This window comes from Meleagris gallopavo, chromosome 1, assembly GCF_000146605.3.
Source record: "Meleagris gallopavo isolate NT-WF06-2002-E0010 breed Aviagen turkey brand Nicholas breeding stock chromosome 1, Turkey_5.1, whole genome shotgun sequence".
In the NCBI taxonomy this organism is placed as follows: Eukaryota; Metazoa; Chordata; class Aves; order Galliformes; family Phasianidae; genus Meleagris; species Meleagris gallopavo.
In genome coordinates, this window is record NC_015011.2 from 180891389 (window position 1) to 180898887 (window position 7499).

The following is a 7499-nucleotide window of genomic DNA, read 5'->3' on the forward strand; positions in this document are numbered from 1 at the left end:
CCAGAGGTCAGCAAAGGAACACAGACAGGACACAGTTTCTATGAGAAAGTGCAGGGGTGAACCTTGCACACCATCCCAGAGGTCTATGAACTGTGCAAAATAAGAGAAAAACAGAATCCGAGTCACAGATTCTGACCCCAAATGAGATCTTTAGCTAGGTGAGAATAGGAAAGACAGGATCTTAGAGATATTATAAGAGTCTACCAAAACTCCAAGCAACCAGGATATGAGACTTAAGAGGAGGTTCATCTTAAGTATCATTACGAACTTTCCTTATTTGCTTCTTAACTCATTACAGAAGCTGGCAGTCTTCTCCAGCTAGCCCACCTGGCAGTGTAAACTGCTGACGGTGTTTAAGTTGTTCTAAATTGAAGTCTTTAAATGACATTAGACCTTTTGTTTTTGCCCTGTCAAAGACTACCTAAGACTTACTTGCAAATTTTAATTTAATAAAATTTAATAAAAATCTGAATTTTGGGGCATGGACTCAATAGTTCAGCTCAGTTACCATCTCTTTTGCAATTTACACTATAAATAATTTTATTTGCCTGAGATTACTCTAGAGATTTTTCAAGATTTTCAATACAGTTGAGTAAGGATGATTACAGCTTTTCTTGAACCCTCTGCTGCTAGTGGTATTAAGTATGCAGCCCGGGATCTTATGTCCCAGGCTTTGCCCTGTGCTTTTGTAGCCATGCTGCCACACTGGCTGTCCTCATGGATGAGATTCATCTAACTGCAAGATCCCAACATCTGTATTTCATGTATTTCACAGAATCACAGAATTGCAGAGGTTGGAAGGGACCTCAAGAGATCAATGTGTCCAACCCCCTGCTAAAACAGGTTCCCTACAATTGGTCACACAGGTAGCCATCCAGATGGTTCTTGAATATGTCCACAGAAGGAGACTCCACAACCTCTCTGGGAAATCTGTCCCAGTACTCAATCATCCGTACTGTAAAAATGTTCTTCTGCATGTTTGTTCAAAACTTCCTATGTTCAAGTTTTAGGCCATTACTCCTTGTCCTATCGCTACACACCGCCAAGAAGAGCCTGGCCTCATCTATTTGCCTCCCACCTCCTTTCAGATATTTGTAAACATTCATCAGCTCCCCTCTCAGTCTTCTTTTCCCCAGTCTGAACAAACCCAGGTTACTCAGCATTTCCTCACATGGGAGTTGCTCCAGGCCCTCATCTTTGTAGCTCTGTGTGGACCTCTTCCAGGAGATCCCTGTCTTTTTTGAACCGGGGAACCCAGAATAAGTATGTGAACAACCCTGCAGTAGTTTCTTAAAAAGGTTGAGTGATTTTTTTTCCTCAAAAGAGTTTTTTCACCAGGAATAACATAGCCTAGGATGGTGTGGACCTTACAGACATCTAAAATCATGTGAGTTGGATTCCACCCAAAATGACCAAACTTTCACAGTGTGAAACTTTTTCCAAAGATGAGTACAGGCTACTAACAGAAGAAAAGTGGTGAGGCCGAGTGTGTGAATATTCACAAAAACTCAGTTTCTTCCCTGAAAAAGTATTATCTGCACAAAAGCTATCAATTCATCTTCCCTTTTGGGCTGAAAGCATAGTGTTTTGGAGTAAAGTCAATGCCAAATTTTAACAGATGAAAGCTTGTTGTGCAGAAGACAATTCTGCACCAATTGCTGGACATTACTGCACCATTTTCTTGTGCTTTGACCACATTTTCTGCAATGCAGAGCATGCTCCCTTTTGTGCTTTTTCACCTCTCCTCCCCTCTTCATATTCTCACAGCTGAAATGGTTGTGGTAGCACAGAGGGCTCCACGGATCCTAAATTTGTGTCCTGGGGCACCAAGGCATTGACCACTGGAACACTGCCCTCAAATAATCAATTGGACAGGGTGGCACGCAAGAATTGCGCTGGCCAACCAGCAGCAAGTTGGGGTATTTCCTCACTCTCTGGAGAGGAAGCACTATTTGTTTAATAGAGGTCACCATCTGAAAACATTGCTGTGCTCTTTTGGGCTGCCACACTCCAGGAAAGAGGAGCTGGGAAGCTGGACGTCAGCTGTGGGAAGCTCTGGGGCCTGGAGGCCATTTTGGTTCTGGTAAGCACAGGTTTTTGCCTTCTTGCATTTGTGTTACAAAGAAAAGCCTTCTAAAACCCTGGCTAACAATTAGAAGCTCACTCTTGCTGCCTTGCCTAACAAAGCTGCAGACAAAGAGTGCTTTTGTTTGCTGAATTAATAAAGCATTTTGAACGCTTCTGGCAATCCAGAGTGTTTTCCTAAGCCATAATAACATGGCCATATCATCTGATGTGTGCAGGTAGAACAGCTGCATTGATTCTGGCAGCGGAGGTTCTCATTAGATCTGGTAATTGTGGCAATTCTCCTTTCAGCGGGAAGTGGTGTTGAGATAGGTCAGGGCTGGAACCCTCCCAGAATAAATCTGCACTCTTCCAGCCGAAGCGACGTTGTGCTCCTGTGCACTGGGTGAGAACCAGGCCCTGCGGCTACGTGTGAAAGATGCTCGCCAACAAGTCTCAGCTAAATGGGAGGAGGCAAGGCTGTGCCTGTGCTTGCTTGCTTCTCTCTGTGAGGGAGCAGATGAGGTTGGGCAAATGTATGGAAAAGCGAATGTGGGAACAAAGTGAGAAAGTGGGCAGGAAAAGGTCAGCATAAAAATGCATTGGATATTTGGATAAAATGTCCAGTATTTTTTCCATCCCCTCCCCGCTTCATCCTTCTTTTGCACATTGTCTGTTTGGTTAGATTTTTATCTTTTGAAGCCAGTTTTTTGTTTGTTTGTTTGTTTGTTTGTTTTAATCCAGATGCTTGCAAAATGCCTTGCCCAAATTTAAGCATTATATAAACAACAGGTAATGACCATAAACTAAGAAACACATCTGTTAAATGTTCCTTTCTGAAATAGTTTAATGCTGGATAACTCATTTTAAGGCTGGATTAAAACACATAATGTGATTATGAAGTACTCAGAAGATAATGCAGATAAGCAGAGTGCTCTTATTAAATTCATAGTCACAGAGATCAATTTTTTGCTGTAGAAATGCAAACTCAGAAGTCTCTGGCAATCTCAAAGACCTTGCAGCAATATCCTGCATCCCTCCAAATCAGAGGTCTGTCTTCATGCCTTACCTCATTTATTTCGCTGTCTTCATTCTGTCAATGAAGCTAGGTTCAGTACGCCTCTGGTTTTCTCAAATATGTTCCTGCTCTCTCCCATTTGAGCCTTTTGCTTGGGAACACAACCCAGACTGATTTATGTACTCCCAGCCTGCTTAATACCTTCCCAACATGAACTTTTGACACAGAACTTGCAGGATTAGCCAATGCACGTGACTAAATTGAGGCACTTTTCATAGTTTACTGCCTTGGCTATTATAAAAACTATTTGCACATAAAAAACAAGGCATACTTGTGTGCACGGGTGTGTGTGCATGAATAACACAGTGTACCAAAAGGATGGGTATCCAGATCACCTTCCTTCTTTTATAACTTGTTCATTGTAAAGCAAAGCCTTCTTTGTCAAAAGCCATTGACTTTCTCTGAGAACAGAAACTTACAGATTTAGATGTTGCGGTTTTATGCATTTGAAAGCCTTAAACTGTCATGAAGTGATGATAAGAACCATAGAATGGTTTGGTTTAGAAGGGACTTCAAAGATCATCTCCTCTAATCCCCTGTCAAGGGTAAGGACATCTCTCACTAGATCAGGCTACCCAGAACCCCATGCAACCTGGTCTTGAACTCTTCCAGGGACGGGGCATGCACAGCTTTCTTGGGCAATCTGTTCCAATGCCTCACCACTCTCATTATGAAAAATTTCTTTCTAACATCCAATCTAAATCTACCCTCTTTCAAATTAAAACCATTGTCCCTACGAGTCCTGGTGAAAAGCCTTTCTCCATCTTTCTTATAAGCCCTTTTAAATACTGAAAGGTCACAGTATGGTCTTTCCAGATCATTCTTATCTCCAGGCTACACTTCCTGATCATGAAGAAGTTGTGATCAGTTTCCAGGAGTCTGAATCTCCCAGTCTTGGAGAAATGTATATGGATCCAGTTTTGAACTGATCGGCCTTCTCTTTGGCTATAGATCGCAGCTTGGGTGTAGTAGGAACTGGAGTTGTTTGGTTTGGTGAAGGGGAACCTACACCACTACTAGAGGGAGTGACAAGGGTGACGGAGTGGTAGGAGAGGATAAAATAAGGAGCAACAGCAGTGTTTCCAGCTTGTGAAGTTCATATAAGACATGAGGAAAGATGTTTTCACTCAGATGATGTGGCAGTCCTGCAACAAGTCACCAAAAGTAGTGATCATAACTCCATGCTTGGGGCTTTTCAAGGCTCAGCCACACAAAGCTAGGGCCAGTGCAGATACCTAGTGCCACCAGGGTGGCAGTCCTGCAACAAGTCACCAAAAGTAGTGATCATAACTCCATGTTTGGGGCTTTTCAAGGCTCAGCCACACAAAGCTAGGGCCAGTGCAGATACCTAGTGCCACCAGGGTGGCAGCCCTGGTTTCAGCAGGAGGTTGGGCTGGAGACCTGCAGAGATCTCTTCCAACCAAAGCCTTATCTGTGATGATTCTTTGCTTGCAAAAAATGATTCTTTGGGTTTAAAAGAAAAAATGTTGACCATTGTAAAATGTTAAGCTGCAGTTTTGCACATTAAGTCAGATCTCTGAAAATGAGGTGGAATGGCTCTCTGACCTACCCTTAGCTATAGCCACAGAACTAGATGTGCTTACAGTTTTTCTGCATACTTTATCATGCGTGCCAAGCAGCCCCATAACCAATAGTCTTATCTACTCTTATCTGTAGATTTAGCATGTCACAGGAAACAGCCATGTTTATCCACCTCTTACTGTCTCTATAGTTTTGACTGAAGTGCACCCATAAAATCATAGAATGGTTTGGGTTGGAAGGGACCCCAAGAATCATCAAGTTCCAACCCCCTGTCTGTGGCAGGGCCACTAACCTCCAGGTCTGGTACTAGACCAGGTCATCAGGTACTACACCATCTCATCTTCTACACAAGGCCTAAGTCCCACCAGAAATCTGCCAGGTAGGGTATCCATTTGTGTGGCCACAGTGCTGTTCTCAATGTTCCCAATGGTCAGGCAATTGCCTGTTAACGACTGAAATATAACTCTCCATCCATTTCATATCAACATCTGTTTATTCCTGGTAATTTTAAATAAATCTAATTTAAACAATCCAGTTTGGAATAATTCCATTTTAAATAAAGGCTATGAAGAGAACAGGCTTTGTATGACAATACTGCGCATGTCAGTCTTAACTAGAACATTTTTTGATTCACAACTGATTCCTCTTTCACTAAGAAGGAAAACTGCTGAAATTCTGTGCCTCCAGTGCAGCAGTAATCCAAACCTTACTGCATCTTTCCCCAGCAGAGAGCCACCATGTGCACAGGGAAGTGTTCGAGGTGCATTGGGATCACCCTGTTCCCGCTGGCTGCGTGTGCTATGGTCTCCAACATCCTCCTGTTCTTCCCCAATGGACAAGTTCTGCAGCTCAGTGAGATAACCGATCTGGTCTGGTTTTTCCAAGGCATTCTGGGAGCTGGAATACTGGTAAGAGAGAAGAGTTTCTTCTGTTTGTTTTCTAGAACTTCTGCTAATGTAACAAAAATCATGTTAATTCCTTTTCAGAAGCATCCGAGTAGGTTAACTGGGAAGGTAGAGTGCAGAGATGAGAAAGTGCATTCAAGACTAAAAAAGTCCCAGTTTCTGAAATACAGTCTATTTCTGAAATAAACATCAGCTTCTCCAGATCATGAGTAAGACTGCCTTTCCACTGTGAACAACAGTGATGTGGGTGATCATGTCTTTGCAGTCGAAGCATAGATGAGGTCCTAAACTAGCCAGAGGTGGTGAGCTTTCACCTTGGATACAATCCTTCCTTATTCCTCTCACTGATTTTATTCTTACAGAACCTATCTAAAAATATTAAGGGCAAAACTGAAATGTGTTTTGATAGGTGTTCATTAGTGACCCAGCCACTACTGTGTGAATGTGGAGCTGAAAAGGACTTGAACCCCAAATGCCTCCCACACTCCTCCACACTCAGCTCCTCTTGGATTTGGTCTGGTTTGTGCGTGCTGTTTTGTGACCAGTTCTCCATTCCAAAACTCAGAAAAAAATTGAATATCCGTAACCAGAAGGGAACATATTTGAGAATAGTGATATTTCCAGTTCATTAGAAGCCCACTCTGTGCATGTTCTTTCAGTTATCCACTCAGATGCAGGCAAAAAGCTGAGCAAGTGACATGCATATGACAAGCAGTGGATGTCACACAGCCCAGGCAGATGGCACACTGGTGCAGAGATGGCTACCTGCACATCAGAAAACCGAATGTTTAGAAATAATTAGCTTAGAAAGAAGTAAATCTTATTCAGTTGGGCCAGCTAGCACTTAAGTCTATAGAAAACTACAATGGATGTGGTTCAGACTTATATTTCTCCCTGCAGAAATGTGGTATAAGATCATTCAATAAATTGCTCCCCACCAGCAGCTTACCTGCTTCTTCTTCTAGCTGCCACTTGGGCATATTACTCACACGGAGCTTGAATGTAAGCAATGAGTGTGTGGAAGGAAGCTTAAAGGAAGAACTACATGAGAGACTGATGGAAAATTGGTATCACTGCAAGCCCAGGAGTCATTGGCGTTCAATGAAAGGAAAGGCAAATGTCAAGCATGAAAGAATCACAAGCTCATTCAAAATATGCCTTCTTTTAAGGCTGCCACAGAGGCTTTCCTGTGGTCAGCAATGCATACTTTAAAAATGAGAACAGCAAAGGGAGAGGGAAGGAAGCATTTGCATTGGCCTTCACAACACAGACACCAGCAGTAGGAGTAATTATCAATCCACAAATATTGCCATTGAGTGTACATGTTTTCCAGAAGACAGTATGAGAAATGCCCACAGGTGGAGTAGGGAAAGATCATCGGCTCCATCTTTCAGGTGCTGGAAGCATGGAAAAATGGCATCTGGCTCCTGGGCCGTAGGAGAAGTAAAGCAGAGTGCAAGAATACACCATGAGTGGAGCCCAGGCAATATCCTGACTCCACAATAAGAAAGACTGGGCTGCATAGCTCTCTGCCATAAAAATATACTTGCCTCCAACTGGAAAATCAACCCACTGATGGACCTGATGGATACCCAGGTCTTCAGCACATTCCTCAGCTGAGCAGCCAGTCTCGCTCTTTCTTTCTCCTACTGTTGCTTCTCTAATGGGAATTTACATGACATGAAAACCTTTCCATTTACTTATTTCCGAAGTTTAGGTTATAAAGAAATGAAGATTCTCTCCACGTGCCATAGTAACATCCTTACTGATGGGAAGCCTGTGTGAAGCACTGGGAAATGCCTGTTTGAGTCATGGCTCACTTGCAGTCCTCATTTTACAGACAGCAGCCAAATCTAGCAAATTCTCATTCCTGGATCAAAAAGCAGGTGTTTATAATCAGATAGTGAAAA

The 7499-nt window shown here is 42.8% G+C and overlaps 1 long non-coding RNA gene across 1 annotated transcript; it reads left to right on the forward strand.

The window, feature by feature from the left end:
• The first annotated feature begins 1955 nt into the window (after nt 1-1955).
• On the forward strand, nt 1956-7499 carry LOC109365488. The gene is made up of 2 exons (XR_002111135.2): nt 1956-2083; nt 5410-7499. It is a non-coding gene; the product is annotated as an uncharacterized LOC109365488 (long non-coding RNA).